At 45.2% G+C, this 17,057-nt stretch overlaps 1 long non-coding RNA gene across 1 annotated transcript in view; it reads right to left on the bottom strand.

Moving 5' to 3' along the window:
- The window catches only part of LOC143749129 (uncharacterized), a 121,940-nt gene that overhangs the window by 40,529 nt on the left and 64,354 nt on the right, over positions 1 to 17,057 (bottom strand). The window lies entirely within an intron of this gene.

Here is a 17,057-nt window from a genome sequence, read left to right as displayed (position 1 = left end):
GCATACGGAAGTTTACAAATGGGTGAGTGTCCTGTGTAGAAGTTCTGCAAATTAATAATGGATCAAAACTGGGATTCTTATACTGCTCCATATACAGAGACTAAACGTGTTGTAAAAATTAAGTTATGGCTAAAATCAGGTCTTTTATGATCCGTCCTATTTCAGTGTTTACAGTAGGTCGACTGAATTGTATATCAAAATTCAGATCAGACTCCCTGTCAGCACTAGTTGCAATGAAATTATTTATGATTCTTGTTCCTTCTCTGTTGTTTTTTCTCTTTTCCTTTTGGTGTTGAGGGAAATTAAAAGAGGTTTCATCACAGGAACCCCAGATGTAGAGTGAGTCCAACATCACCGCACACATTAATTTATTCCTTCGTTACAGATGATGAATCATAAAATAGAGGAGACTTCACAGTCAATCTGTAACCGTATTAATCATTTTGAAAAAAGACACTGAGAAAAGATGCAAGACAATTAAAATCTTTTCTCAGAAGGCTGTTCATTCCATTATAAACCAGGAGACTTAGCAAAATTATACACATACATATATATATATATATATATATATATATATATATATATATATAGAGAGAGAGAGAGAGAGAGAGAGAGAGAGAGAGAGAGAGAGAGAGAGAGAGAGAGAGAGAGAGAGAGAGAGAGAGAGAAAATAAAAAATAAACGATAGATAGATGATAGATAGATAGGTAGATAGACGGACGGATGGATTGATAGATCTATATCTATAGATATATATACAGTTTTTGACAGAAGTGTCTTATGCTTATCATGCCCGCATTTTCTCCATCAAGAATAAAGAAAAAAACAGAGCAGAATTCACCAGTCATTACTCCAGTCTTCAGTGTCACATGATCCTTCAGAAATCAGTACACACTCAAAGCTCAAACGGTACAGTCATTTTTCCTGGAACTTTTCCATGGAACCCCTGCAACTGAGAATTCAATATGGAAGCCATATTAAGCAATTTAGCCAAGATCCGCATGAACTAAAGCAGGGTCTGATTCAATCTATGCGTGAGAAACCCTGTTTTGACCCTGTTTGCTTTGTTTCTGAACATAACTTGACAGGTAAAGTCCGCAGTCATCTGAGCCAGTGTGTGTAGAGTGAGAAAAAGTATAAAAGAGAATGTATATGAGTATCGCGTATGTTTCCATGTCATATGCCTTTATGTCAGTTATGGGCATGCTGGCAGATTATTTAAAAAAAGCAAGAAAAGATTAACATTGCAAAGATGCTCGTATGAAACATCACACAACAACAGTTGCTAATATTACATTCTTCAATAGTAGTGTTTAATCTCTTATCTCTTCACAAAGAAAAAAACAAAAGAGAATACTGTTAAACTACAAAACCCAAATGAGGCGGCTGCAAACTTAGACCACATTAAACAGAGCAGGCTGGGTAAAGGGGTTCAGGGGGGCTCTTCGAGCCCGATATGGCCATTCAAAGACTTGCATCCACCATCCAAACAAAAAGACCACCCAAAGCAAGCTGTGGCACAAGACAAATGAACCTCTCTAGTACCACTGCATTACAGAAAAATAGATCCAATTACAGATATACACTAAATAATTCAATCATCTGTTCTCGGGAGAATTCAAACTTTTTTTTTCTCCCACTGGTGGCGTCATTGGATCGTGCGCCGCCTATTTCCAGCTATTCAAAGAATCTAAACTAGGGAAAATATATATGGTGTAGAACAGAAACAGCAAGAGTTTATAAATTCATTTCGGAAAATAAAATCAGAACGGCTCTGCTTAAAAGAAAAGGTCGAACAGAAGTGTTGTGGGAGATTTATTTCTGTGCTGCCAGTCTAATTTGGGGGAAAAACAACACATTCATTTACCCAGAGAAACCGGCACAGGCTCAGATACATACAAAGAAATGGAATATGCACACTTAATCCCACAAAACAAGAAAATGATTAATATGACCAATTGATGTTAAATGGAGAGTTATTCTATGAAAAAGATGCCTTTTCCATTTTGAAAAAAAATGTTTTAAAAAACAATTCAATATAAAACAATTTAAACAATGTAAACAATTTATCATACAAAATGTTTGTAAAAAAATGGAGAAGTTTGCTGGTCCTCAAATAATTAAAGTTAAAATGATTATGTACAGTAATTATCCTTTATTTATGTAATATTTAATTACGTTAAATGGGGAAATATTTGATGCACAACTTTAAGTATCTTATTACTACATTATTCCAACTAAAATATACCAATGTAAATGTAATAAAGAATTATTTTTAAAAATCAAGCTTCTATTTTTCATATTAGGAAACATGCATGCTTCCCAATTCGCTGATTTCACGCAGCCGTTATTTTGAAATCGAAAGCGAGGCTCCGGTGGGAAGAAAACCGAAAGTGTCCCCTTTAATCATAGGAGAGTCGCGAATGTGATGGCGTATTGCTGTGTTTAAGTTAGAAATTAGTTATTCTAAAAATGTACATACATTTCTTTCATACTTTAGACTATATACAGTGAAATTCATTTGTAAATAAAAAAAAAATTCAGAAAGTAAAAAAAGAAGCAGGAACGAACTATATACATATCCTATACTGGATATTAACATCCAATAGTGTATCGCGGCAGCAGCTCCAGGTTGGTAGTCCAAGGCATTGTTTGTTTATCTTTACTTCGGGGGGTTCTTCCCACCGGAGGCTTGCTTTCGATTTCAAAATGGCGGCTGTGTGAAATCAGCGTATACAACAAGGATAGGCTGGAAACATTACTTTTACAAAAAAGGCTTTCTGCGTATGCGTTTATGAAATTACAAAGAATACACAGAAAATGTATTTATGCCAAAGGTTTTTTTTTCTCACAAATTTATGATCAGAAAATTTTTGGATTTATGAGATAATTTTATTATTATTATTCCTATGATGCAAGGGATGTTTCAATGGAAAGCTGCCAATTATACACCATACTGGAATGTGTTATTGCCCAAGTGAACTGTCAGTTGTTATGGATAAAAGTGTTCACAAAAAAATAGGTTTTATTTTTATTTTGATGGTCCCTTTTGAACATTCAGTTGACTATAAGTAACATTATACCTACATGTCTAACTCTCATTAGAGTATTATTAGTACTGGTATAGGGTTAGAATAAAGCCCTAATCACACGGGATAAGTATTACCTGGTGACCTCTAGTCATTTGTAATAATTGCGGAGTTTGTCTGAGATCTCAATCCCGTGCGAATCGGCCATGTCTGTAATTTGTAAAGTAAAAATTCCCCCGCAAATTACCTACCATACTTCGCCGAACATCGAGGTCCTGTGATAATATAAGTCCCTTGCGAATCGGCATCTCTGTGATTTGGCCGGATCGTATATAATTTTGTCAAGGTTTTTGTTTCATATGCACCTTTTTATCCATCTTTCGCGAAGATTGGAGGCTGTGTTGGAGTGTTTTGATAGTATTTGATAGTGGGTGCTGGGTCATATCGCTATACACAACTACACAATTTGCAGAAAGTGAAAGCTGAAAATCATCAGAAGAGCAAAAACAAAAAGAATGATTAGATGGAGATGAATGACATGTATAGCAGCATGCGGTAAGGAACTTTATTATGTTTGTGTCATAATATCATACAGCTAGACCTATAACGAAAAGATATTTCCAAGCAATAGCATATTGACATCATATCCAGGAGATAAGTCTGAGTAAGTAAATTTGAGTAAAATCACAGGCTTCGGTTATCCCGTGCAAATGGGCCACATGAAATTCAGATGTGGGGGTGTAATTTCTAAATCACACGAGGTCCCCAGATAGTACTAATCCCGTGCGAATAGGGATAAAGTTGACATGTTCTTTCAAAGTTACTTATAGAGTGACTGTTGGGGGATCATTACAATAAAGAGTTAGCAGATATTAAGCAGGCTGTCTACTAATACTCTAATGAGTGTTAGTGACATGAAGTTGCAAAGTTACCTACAGTCAAAATAAAGTGTTAGGAAAAAAATATGCTAACTAATGCACAAAGTTGGGTTTAGACACACTGTGGTTCTCTTCTCTCCTTTACATTTGTTTCTTTTCGTTATAACCTGATACACTTGCAGACATGGCCCGTCGCTGTATAATGCATATAATGGAAGAAAGGCTTTTGTCTGAGTAAATCATGATCACCTCTAACATCATGCTGAAAACATGACCCAGCTGCCCACCGCCACTGTAGTTCCCTATCGGTCAGTCACTACAACGTAGGTCATGACTGACCAATAGGAATCTCGCTAGAGAGGCCAATCTACTTCGAGTGAAACTAAAACAAGCCAATACACATTGGCGTGCAATCATTTGCAACAGCTGTGCAGCCTCGCAGCGCGGGTATTTAACAAGCAGCTGGTGCGATTGCAAACTAGCTTTTTGCTTCAGAGCCAAACACTTCGTATGCTGAACAGAGTGAATTTGAAAGCAAGCCTCTTCTGGATCTCTCCACTTTGGTGCGGGCGTGACGGCACAGCAGCGCGAGCGGTCTTTTTCTCTTCTCTCTCTCTCTTCTTTGTTTGTTGTTTTAAAACTGAGCAAACAAAAAGCTGTTTTCACGGCTGGTAAGGTGCGCGGTTAAAGCGCTCAACGGCCATTTTTATGGCTGGTAAGGTGCGCGATTAAAGCGCTCAACGGCCGTTTTCAGCACCAAGGAGAGCAGTCTCTAAAAGAGCTTACACAGATAGTTTGCGTCTTTTTCAAGATGACATTCTATCTGTGTGTTTCTGGATGCGGTCGTTATCTAGGGTCGCGGGATGGTCACGATCGCTGCCTTGTGTGTCTGGGCCTCGAACACGCACAGGCAGCGTTCGTGGATGAGTCATGTACCCATTGTGGGAAGATGACCATCTCGGAGCTGAGGTCGAGACTCACGTTCCTGCAAAGGGGCGGAGTCCCCGTGCCTGCACCTCGTTCCAACCCCCCTTCGCGGGTTGCTACGGGCAGTGACACGGGTGACCTGAGGATTACAGTGAGCGCGCTTCCTTCGGGGAACCAACCCCCTAAGAACCCTCACTCCTCTCATGCTACGCAACCAGTTGAGCTGCCAACAGAACGTTCTGGACCATCCTCGAGATGTGTACCAGTCGTTTCGTTCGGCGCTCCCTGCGACGACCAGATGTCGATCGCTGTATCGGAGGGTGGGTCAGACCTCTCCGCGGACGACGGCTCGGAGCCGCTGCCTCCTTCAGGTGTAACAGCGGTGCCCGAATCAGACTCGGAGATGATGGCCATGCTTTCCCGGGCCGCCAACAGGATCGGGCTCGTGTGGAACCCTCCACCGTGTCCCGAGCCCTCGAGGTTGGACGATTGGTAGTTCGGGGTGGCGGGCGCTGGTTCTCAGCAACCCACCCCAGTGCCTTTCTTCCCGGAAGTGCATGAGGAGCTCACAGGGACGTGGACGGCACCTTTTACTGCCAGAAACCGTCTCGGTGGCTCCTCCTCCCTCACCACCCTTGATGGCGGGGCAGCTAAGGGATACGCGCGTATCCCGCCAGTGTAACGGGCCGTTGCTATGCAACTGTGCCCTAACTCCACTTGGCGTGGAGAGCCGTGTCTTCCTTCCCGGGCCTGTAAGTACTCATCGGACCTGACCGGCAAGGCTTACAAGGCCTGTGGGGAAGCTGCCTCTGCCATGCACGCTATGGCATTGTTGCAGGTTCATCAGGCCAAGGCACTGAAGAACCTGCACGAGGGTGGTCATGATCCACAAGTTCTCCAAGAACTTCGTACCGCAACTGACCTCGCGCTTCGTGCGACGAAGGTCACTGCGCGGTCAGTGGGTCGGGATGTCCACACTAGTGGTCCAGGAACGCCATCTCTGGCTGTGTCTGGCTGACATGCGGGAGACCGACAAGATCAGGTTCCTTAACTCCCCCGTGTCCCAGACCGGCCTCTTCGGAGACGCGGTCGAGAACTTCGCCCAGCAGTTCTCGGCTGTACAGAAGCAGACTGAGGCCATTAAACACATACTGCCGCGGCGGTCAGCTGCTGCCTCCACCCCACCGCCCGCGGCTCCTCGGCCTGCTCGTCGCCGTGGGCGTCCGCCTGCGTCTGCCCCTGCTCCCGCGCCGCAGCAGCAGACTCCATCCAAGCGGCACCGTGGAGCCAGTCGCAGGCAGGGCGCCCCGCCCGTCCAGGCTTCCGCCAAGAGGGGCGGCAAAGCCAAAGGTAAGCGGCCCTAGGACGGGCGACCCAGAGGTGGAAGGGACTGCTCTCCAGGAGACTGCTCTTTGCCGGGTGGAAAATCCTTTGTTTCGTTTTGTTTGTGTTCCGCCGCTGGCCTTAAAACCAGCGGTACCCAAATTTTCAATAAAAGAGCAGTTTCTATCATCTCTGGGTCTGAAGAGGGCCCGGAGAGCAGTGGGGGGTCGGAATCCTTACCACTCTCTTCCGCCTCTTCTATCGCCAGCCGGCAGCTGCGTACGGTCCGAGAACGCCACCGAGCCGCCTCCCGCACCTCCTGCCCCGTGGAACCAGGTAAGTGCTGCACAGTACACTCAGACCCCGCTACGGGCCGCCTCCCAGAGAGAGCCTCCCGAGTCGCTGCCCCACTCCGGGTACGCCTACGGTTCCTTTGGTCCCACTTGTACGGTCTCTGCAAGCCTGGTTAGCGCTCCCCAGGCCGTCTCGCTGGCTCATTCGAACCATCAGGCTCGGCTATGCGATTCAGTTCGCCCGACGTCCCCCCAAGTTTCGGGCCATCCACTCCACTACAGTGAGAGCAGCCGATGCCCATGTCTTGCGTGCGGAGATCGCAGTCCTACTGGCGAAGGATGCGATAGAGCCGGTCCCTCCAGCCGATATGAGGTCAGGGCACTACAGTCCCTACTTCATTGTACCCAAAGAGGTGGTGGGTTACGACCGATCTTGGATCTGCGAGTTTTGAATCGGAGCCTCCACAAGCTACCGTTCAAAATGCTCACGCAGAGACGCATTTTCTAATGCATCCGTCACCAAGATTGGTTTGCAGCGATCGACCTGAAGGACGCGTACTTTCATGTCTCGATTCTTCCTCGACACAGGCCATTTCTGCGCTTTGCGTTCGAGGGTCGAGCATATCAGTACAAAGTCCTACCCTTCGGGCTGTCCCTGTCCCCCCGTGTCTTCACAAAAGTCACGGAGGGGGCCCTTGTTCCCATGAGAGAACAGGGCGTTCGCATCCTCAAATATTTCGACGACCGTCTCATACTAGCACACTCTCGAGATCAGCTATGCGAACACAGGGACCTAGTGCTCAGGCACCTCAGCCAGTTGGGTCTTCAGGTCAACTGGGAAAAGAGCAAACTCTCCCCTGTGCAGAGGATCTCTTTTCTCGGTATGGAGTTGGATTCGGTCGCCCAGACAGCGCGCCTCACAGAGCAGCGTGCTCAGTCGGTGCTGAACTGCTTGAACACGTTCAAGGGCAGGACAGCGGTCCCACTGAAACTCTTTCAGAGGCTCCTGGGGCATATGGCAGCAACATCAGCGGTAACCCCGCTCGGCCAGCTACATATGAGACCGCTTCAGCACTGGCTTCACGGCCGAGTCCCGAGATGGGCGTGGCATCATGGCACTCACCGGGTGGCAATCACACCGGAGTGCCGCCAGACCTTCAGCCCGTGGTCAGACCCCTCGTTCCTGCGGGCAGGAGTCCCCTTGGAACAGGTGTCCAGGCATGCTGTGGTATTCACAGATGCCTCTGCCACCGGCTGGGGTGCCACGTACAACGGGCATGCAGTGTCAGGGGTGTGGACGGACCCTCAACTGCATTGGCACATCAACTGCCTCGAGTTGCTAGCAGTACATCTCGCCCTGACCCGCTTGAAAAGACGGCTACAGGGCAGGGACGTGCTGGTCCGTACGGACAACACTGCGACCGTTGCGTACATCAACCGTCAAGGTGGTCTACGCGCCCGTCGCATGTCGCAACTCGCCCGCCATCTCCTCCTCTGGAGTCAGAAGCATCTGAGTTCGCTTCGAGCCATGTATGTCCCCGGCTTGCTCAACCGTGTGGCCGACGAGCTATCACGAGCTGTGCTCCCGGGAGAATGGCGACTCCACCCCCAGGCGGTTCAGCTGATCTGGAGAGAGTTCGGGGAGGCTCAGGTAGACCTGTTTGCCTCCTCAGAGACCTCCCACTGCCAGCTGTTTTACTCCCTGACCGAGGGAACACTCGGCACGGACGCACTGGCACACAGCTGGCCCCGGGGCCTTCGCAAATATGCGTTTCCCCCAGTGAGCCTACTTGCGCAGACACTGTGCAAAGTCAGGGAGGACGAGGAGCAGGTCCTTCTGGTGGCTCCCTATTGGCCCACCCGGACTTGGTTCCCAGAACTCATGCTCCTTGTGACAGTCCCTCCCTGGCCCATTCCTCTGAGGAAGGACCTTCTGACTCAGAGACGGGGCACCCTATGGCACCCGCGTCCAGACCTCTGGAAACTCCATGTCTGGTCCCTGGACGGGACGCGGAGGTTTTAGGTGACTTACCCCCTGAGGTACTTAACACCATCACTTCAGCACGGGCGCCGTCCACGAGACGTGTTTACGCCCTGAAGTGGAACCTGTTCGTCGAGTGGTGTTCTTCTCGCCGAGAAGACCCCCGAAGATGTCCGATAGGGTCTGTGCTTTCCTTCTTGCAGCAGGGGTTGGAGCGTAGACTGTCTCCCTCCACCCTCAAAGTACATGCTGCCGCTATTTCAGCTTATCACGACCACATAGATGGCAAAGCAGTTGGAAAGCACGACCTGGTCGTCAGGTTTCTTAGGGGGGCAAGACGATTAATTCCTCCTCGACCCCCCTCCATACCCTCTCGGGATCTTTCCCTGGTGCTTCGAGCACTTCAGGATGTTCCCTTTGAGCCTCTGCAGTCAGTAGACTTAAAGCTTCTTTCCATGAAGACTTTGCTGCTGGTTGCACTGGCCTCTGTCAAGAGGGTAGGAGACCTGCACGCATTTTCGGTCGACGAATCGTGCCTAGAGTTCGGGCCGGGTGACAGCCACGTGGTACTAAGACCCCGGCCTGGCTATGTGCCCAAGGTTCCTACCACTCCCTTCAAAGACCAGGTAGTGAACCTGCAAGCGCTCCCTTGGAGGAGGCAGACCCAGCCCTGGCTTTGCTCTGTCCCGTTCGCGCTCTGCGTATGTACGTGGACAGAACTCAAAGCGTCAGGACCTCAGACCAGCTCTTTGTCTGTTACGGAGGCCAGCAGAAGGGAAAGGCTGTCTCCAAGCAGAGGATGGCCCACTGGATAGTGGATGCCATCGCCTTGGCTTACCAAGCACAAGGCGTGCCCTGCCCGCTCAGGTTGCATGCACACTCCACGAGAGGCGTTGCATCCTCCTGGGCACTGGCACGTGGCTCCTAGCTAACAGATATCTGTAGAGCTGCGGGTTGGGTGACACCTAACATGTTCGCTAGATACTATAGCCTACGTGTAGAGCCGGTCTCCTCCCGTGTTCTCACCCTAGACGGGTAGAAGCACTGAGAGGTCTGGCTCTGTCGGATTGCTGCACCCTACTGTGCACCCTTATTGCTCCAGAGTAAAACCTGTCGAGTCCTCCATAACCCCTCGGCCCGGACTTGGCGGAGCGTCCGGCGCCAGGCCCTTATCCGCTGAATCCTTGAGAACCGGATCTGGGATGGGTTCCATATGTGTGACCCTACGGGGATCCCATATGTGTATATTCCACGGCTGCTCCTATCGGAAGCCCGTGTCTTTCCCTTGGGCTAAATCACCCATTATTTCATATGCAGTACAGACTTCGGGCTAGTCCATATGCGTTTCCACATAACTCTTGAAGAAGTGGCTTCCGCAGCGTTCCTTCCTAAACATTAAGGGCACGCTTTCCCAGTGTTATCCAATATCTCACTGTATGGGTTATCACGGAACAACAGTGTCAGACTCACTCTGTGTAAGCCTCCGCCTATCGTCCTTCCAGGCAAGAAGGTGTAGAGGCTTGCATGGAGGCGCTGGATGGGGTGCAGCAGCTGTGGCGCTTTGGTAGGGATTCCTATTGGTCAGTCATGACCTACGTTGTAGTGACTGACCGATAGGGAACGTCTCGGTTACATATCGTAACCCTCGTTCCCTGAGGGAGGGAATGGAGACGTAGGTCCCGTCGCCACATCTGCTGCCGCCCGCCGGGGCGGCCAGCTTTTTCAGGCTTGGCTCCTCAGCAAAAAACTAGTGTGCAATCGCACCAGCTGCTTGTTAAATACCCGCGCTGCGAGGCTGCACAGCTGTTGCAAATGATTGCACGCCAATGTGTATTGGCTTGTTTTAGTTTCACACGAAGTAGATTGGCCTCTCTAGCGAGATTCCTATTGGTCAGTCATGACCTACGTCTCCGTTCCCTCCCTCAGGGAACGAGGGTTACCATATGTAACCGAGACGTTTCTCTTCTCAGCAAACCAATAAAAAACGCCCACAAAGACACAACATTCCATCCACGCTGCTCCAGGACAGTCTGCCTTATACATGTTTCTTATGCTATGTTCACACTGCAGAAAATTTACTGTTTTTTTGGCACTATTATTTGGGAAATCAGGTTGAAAATCAAAACAGTTCTTATTTATTCTTATTTTTTGCAAAGCAGCATAATAAGTGTTTGCACATACAGTAGAGGCCAAAAGTGATGTCTAGCCTAGAAAAATGTACATCGTGTAAGATAATGTGTATTTTCAGTTAACTTAAATGAGATCCATTTACATTGTTACTGTGCCTCAGAGGTAATCAACTCTATCTGTGTCTGTAAAGGTGTGAACCAAATGGCCCAAACAGATGTATGGCCCATACAGATGTATGGCCTATAGAAACTGAATGGCCCATAGGTGTATGGCCCACAGAAACTGATTGGTTTGAATGACAAAGAAACAGCATTGCTCAGAGGATATTGCAGGGTAGATTGATCTCCTGTGGGAGGTCCTAACAGTTTTCTATTGTTTGTAGCCCATTTGTCTTCATGTATAAAGTTCTGTCCCACAAACAGAACTTTGGGTTAAGATTGTTGAAGGGTGGCATGCTAACATTGCTGCTGATGAACTGTGCTACACTACTACCTTCAATAAATTCTTCTCCCCACAAGAACTCTGGTCATGTTTACTTATTGTATGTATTGGAAATATCTAATACATTGGCGAGCCACCCAAACCACTGCTCGGCCAAATATAGCAAAATCTAACAATCTTCATACTTTATTCAAATATTATTAGAAATTTGTAAAATATTTTGTAATCATAATGCATAGTCGTGCTTTGAGTCAATTGTTTTATTTGTGATGATGCAATGAAACATGCCAAATTGTGCGGACAATTTTTGGCCAGGCTGTCATACAAATAAATTATGAACAAATGCAAAAACAAGAGAAAATCAACAAAACACCTCGGTTACTATTGCAACCTCAGGTCCCTGAATAGGGAACGAGACGTTGCGTCGAGATGACGCTGTTGGAACGCTCTGTGTGATTGTGTCGTGAAGCACTTGTGAAATCAGTCCAATAGTGTATAGGTGGGTGATGTCATGGCAGGAAGCTATAAAGCACACCCAGACCAAACATTTTCAACTTCTGATAGGTCGAAGCAAGTCGATCATAGGCACACTGGAAGTAAAGCAGGGTGACGCAACGTCTCGTTCCCACTTCAGGGAACCGAGGTGACAGTCGTAACCGAGGCGTTCCCTTTGAAGGGAACTCGCGTTGCGTCGAGTTGACGCTGTGGGAACGTCAATACCAACACCACCATAGTGACCAATGCCTGTCTTGTTCGAAATCAGCAAAGCACAACAAAGAGAGAATCATCTGGGACCCAGAAGTGAAGCCCAAAACTAGGTTGTAAACCCGACGAGTGTGTGCGGAAGGGAACAGCCCGCCGCCTCACACACCTCTTGTAGGTATACCCCTAATACAAGGCTACAAAGCCGCCATAATCCTCCTGCTCCAACGCACCACAGAGGAAATCGGTTTGTTTCCTGTGCAGGGAGCTCTAGAGTGATAGAGGCCTCAACAACCTCAGTTGAGAGACCTGAGTCTATGAGTTGGGCCCCCTCAAAGGCCAAATCCACACTTCTATAACTCTGTTCTCCAGAACTCCCGGAAGTAGAACAATCAGGGAAACCATGTACAGACGCAGTACAGCCACGTCTGCAACTCCATATGAACTCCAGCACCTCAGGGTGGAGTCTTCCTTCCCTGGGCCTCAGTCCCTGCTTCAACAGGATGTCTGCTCCCTGAAACCGGTGCCCAGGGATGTAGAGCCTGAGCAATCATAACCAGGTGATTAAGTGTCAGGTGAGATGGTGCCCGTGACGACCATCCATGATCGCTCCCCAGCCCGTGAGTTAAGCATCCGTCGTAAGCGACGACAATGAGAATCAAGGCTTCTTCCACATAACTAGGGCATGTAAGCATCGCCGCGTGACCCTGATCATGCGAAAGTGGTGACCCTCCACATAACTATGGCATGTAAGCATCGACGCGTGACCCTGATTATGCGAAAGTGGTTGACCCTCGGGGAAAACCCTTTGGTCCTGAGCCACCACTGCAAGGGTCTCATGTACAACAGACCAAAAGGTATCAAGTTGGATGCTGCTGCCATCAGACCCCACAGTCTCTGAAACGGTTTCACAGTGAGTGACTGGCCTAGCTTTATTCTTTTCACAGCTGACAGGATGTACTCTATATGCGTGCAGGTGAGAGGAAATGCCTTCATCGACATTGAATCCCAAATCACGCCTAGAAAACTGGTCCTCTGTAGTGGAGAGAGCACACTCTTTTTGCCGTTTAGCCGTAACCCCAACTTTCATGTGGGCGAGAACGACATCTCAATGCCGAACCACCTACGTATGCGACTGAGGCAGAATCAACCAATCCCTGATGTAGTTCATGATGCGAATACCCTGCAAGCGCAGAGGCGCCAGAGCTGCATCAACGTATTTCGTGAAAGTGCGGGGTGATAGTGTTAGGCTGAATGGAAGAACTCAATATTGGTATGCTTTGCCCCTGAAAGCAAACCTTAGGAACTTCCTGTGATATGGAAGGATGGATATATGGAAGTATGCGTCCTTGAGATCTATCGTGACAAACCAGTACTCGGATCTGATCTGTTGCATGATTTGTCTCAAGGTTAACATTTAGAATTTTAGCTGCATGACTGACTCGTTCAGCACTCGCAAATCCAGAATGGCCCCGAAACACACAAGGTCACGAAATCTGAGCCAATATATTCTAATTGGAGAGATGCAGACAAATAATCTAAGCGCAGCCTCGGCAGTCTGAGTCACTAAATTCTTATTGCAAATGCAGACCCATAATCTTCGTGCTGCCTTTGGAAACGTTCGATCTGAGCCACTAGATTCTTATTGCAAATGCAGACCCATAATCTACGTGCTGCCTCGGCTAACGCGAGATCCGAGCCACTAGACTCTTGTGCAGACCCATAATTTATGTGCTGCCTCTGCAAACGTGAGATCCGGGCCAAAGAATCTTTATTGACTTTCTTCCCTCAAGAAGAAAGCCAACAGGAGCAGAGCTAAAGCTCTCAATAGTGAATTTATGAATTAACACTAGCCGTGTTTCCATTACCCTTCAAATTTCGCAAATTGAAATTGCGAATAGAAAATACACCCAAAGGAAACATGTCAATTTCGCAAAAATTCCCATATATCGCAAAAAAGTTTTTACGCTCACATGAGGTTGTTTTTCAGGCAATTCGAAAAAGGAATATTTTGCAAAACTGCAATTGAAAAACTTTTTGCACATATACAGGTCATCTGACGTAGACGACGCGGTATGTTTGGACAAAAGAATTATGGGAAAACTGGATCCTAAACCTCAAAGAAATGCCACAATCAAGACCTTGAAACAGATATGAGGGAGAAACACCCAGAACCACCTCATATGTGCCGCTCCAAGTATAAGGATCTTTCCCTGCCATTGTAACAAATTTTATTTTTTAGGATAAGCCCCTTTAGATGCATCATCTCGTTTTCAAAGGGGGCCTTATACACAAAAGTTAAACAACATAACACAAAACAAAACAATATAAACAAGACAAAACAAAAATAACAGTCACCTATTTCAAAAGAACAAACACACCACAACAACAAGTACTTTTTTTCTGCCTATGCATTTTTGCCTAGCATTAATAAATATAATTTGGATAACCATTAATGTTGGATAACACGCCTATGTTTCCTTCGGTTAAAAATATGGCTAGTGCGGTGGCTGTGATATGTTAACCCATACCAACATTGGTTACCATAATTATTGGAATGACTTATCACGAGAGGAAAAAATTACATTTCAGTCGCATAACATCAGTTATTGCAAACGCTGTCATTTCGCAATAGTTTTTTTAATCGACATTAAATATTGCAAAAGTTTTGCGCAAATCTGTAATGGAAATGCGGCTAATGTTTGGTCAGGGTGCACTTTATTGTTTCCTGCCATGACGTCACCCACCTATACGCCATTGGACTGATTTCACAAGTGCTTCACGATGCAATCACGCAGAGCGTTCCCACAGCGTCACCTCGACGCAACGCAAGTTCCCTTGAAAGGGAATAACGGATTATGTTGTAGTCAGTGTGTTTACCTTTGAGCTTTTATTTGTTCTCTGCCCTTTTTTTTGCATAGTAAAACAAAACCTGTAGATGTAGTTTGCCTTTTTTTCTCAGATATATACCTTAACCAAGTTTAGAGTTTTGTTTTTCCCTCATATTTAAAATATAAAAAAAAAAATATATATATATATATATATATATATATATATATATATATACAATATTTTTCATATATTTTGATGGTTCAATCAAACTTGTGTAGGTTAATTAAAAACAATTATTTTCTCTAAACCAGCAATTCCCAAACCGTGGTCCGCGGACCACTAGTGGTCCATGAGGGTACTGCAGGTGGTCTGTGGAAAGGCAAAATAAAATATAAAATAATATTTTTTTACCTTCATTTTACCAGGAACTTCCCATGTAAAAATAAAAAGTAAAAGGAATATGTAGGCCTGTATTGATATAAAATTTTAATTAAACTGTCGTTATTGTGTGATTACTAAAATAGGCAAGTGGCGCTCGGCCGTGACGTTCAAGTTCAGTGCCGTTAGAACCACAACATGGAACGGTTGATAGCAACAAGTTTTAGTGCTAGTAAGCCTGTTTAGAGGTGCGGATTAATTCAGGTAGGACTGTAGACATTTTATTATGTGTATAATGAGGTAGTCCGCGAAATTTCTTCGATTACAAATAGTGGTACACACACACAAAAAGTTTGAAAACCCCTGCTCTAAACAAGTTAACACTTGACAGCTACTGTACACATCTCTGGTTACACATAACAAAATGCAATGCATACATCCAAGGCATATAAAAGCTTTAATTTTGACAAAATTCACTCAAGATTACTTTTAGAATCATTAATAGAATCGTTAAGGAACCACATTTGTGAAAATGGAACTGAATCAAAGTAAAAAAAACTTAAACATTGTCTAAAATTAATTTGGACTGTCAGTGTAAACAAAGCAATAGATATAAATATGAATAGTCAATATTTGAACAATTATAGAGAGAGTTTGAAACTAAAGTTGGCATGCAGTTAATTGTTCAGAATGAATGGGAAAATTGGAATACATGAGGTCCATGGCTCCAAAAAAACGCTATCTGTTTGTTTAATAAACAAATGTCTTTTTTATTTCTAAGTAAGAACTTATTGTTGGCAGTGTGCATAGACCATATGTGATGTATATCAGGTCCAGACAGAAAGATAACATGGATGTGCCATTAGAAGAAAGCAGGAAACACTGATAAGCCAGAAAGAGAAAGAGAATGAGAGTCTGAATGAGAGCATGTATGTCTGTTTTTCTGCGCTGTGTCTCCATGATCCAGACATTGTACAGACACTGTGTTGCTTGTGAATAAACATTAATTCCTTTGTTGTTCTCTCAGTTTCTCTCTCACTCACACACAATTTTGGTACCAGCATGAAGGTAGTGTGAAGAGCAGGCGGATGCTAATATGCTGAATGAAGTGTAAACATACAGCACCATTATGTCAGGGCCTCACACTTAGCAAGCTAGCACCTCAAAACACACCAACTGAACATCCATCTGATGTCACTCACATACGGCAGGGTGTGGCTACTGTATAAGTTAGAGTTTGTGATGGTTGGACAATCTAACTGGATGAGTTCACAGAACCACACCCTTGATATAAACTTATAGAACTGTTCATTCATAATGACTAATTTGCTTGGGAATTTCAATGGGTTTTTAGTATAGTGCTTAAGGACTGTAACTACCACAAGGATGTGAGTTCACATGCTTTGCGAATCAAACAACCTTTCATTGACTCTTTCTGTAGGTTACATTTACACACCAGTAGTCTTTATGAGCGAGATCCAGTAACAACTGAACAACACTGATCCAGTAACAATTCAGTAACAAACCTGGACCATTTTTACAAGTGAGTCAGTCAGTTTGTTCAAAACACTGATTCATTCAGTAACAAAAATTGTGAGTCATTCAGTCATTAACTAAATTGATTCTTTCAAAGGGAAAAAAAACTGATTAATTCATTCAGTAATGCCAGCACAACACAGAAATGCACAATGGTTCTGTTGTGACTTTATATTGCTAAAACTGATAGCTTACACAAAAAAGAACATTCTGTCAGCATTTACTCACCCTCATATCCTTCCAAACCTAAACATTCTTTTTTCTGTAGAACATAAAATATATTTTGGGAAAATAAAAAGTGTAATTTATTTTTACTTTCATACAATGAAAGTCAATGGGGTCCAAATTGACTTTGAACATTCTTCAAAATCGTTTGTGTTCACGAGGGTGAGTAGATGATGACAGAATTTTCCATTTTAGGTGAACTATATCTTTAAATATAATTAAAATTTAACATTTAAATGTTTTATGTAATTTACAACCAGATAAACAAAACACACCCACACAGGACAAACACACTTGTTTCCTTATGGGATGGATCTAGTCCAGGCCACAGGGCAGAAAGAATACTGATCCATCACAGTAAGAGGTTGTCTGAACACACACA

This window comes from Siphateles boraxobius, unplaced genomic scaffold (assembly GCF_051911475.1).
Source record: "Siphateles boraxobius isolate OS27281-9 unplaced genomic scaffold, OSU_SipBor_1 24, whole genome shotgun sequence".
Taxonomy (NCBI): domain Eukaryota; kingdom Metazoa; phylum Chordata; class Actinopteri; order Cypriniformes; family Leuciscidae; genus Siphateles; species Siphateles boraxobius.
Note: the sequence above shows the minus strand (reverse complement) of the source record. Positions and strands in the feature narration are given on the sequence as shown.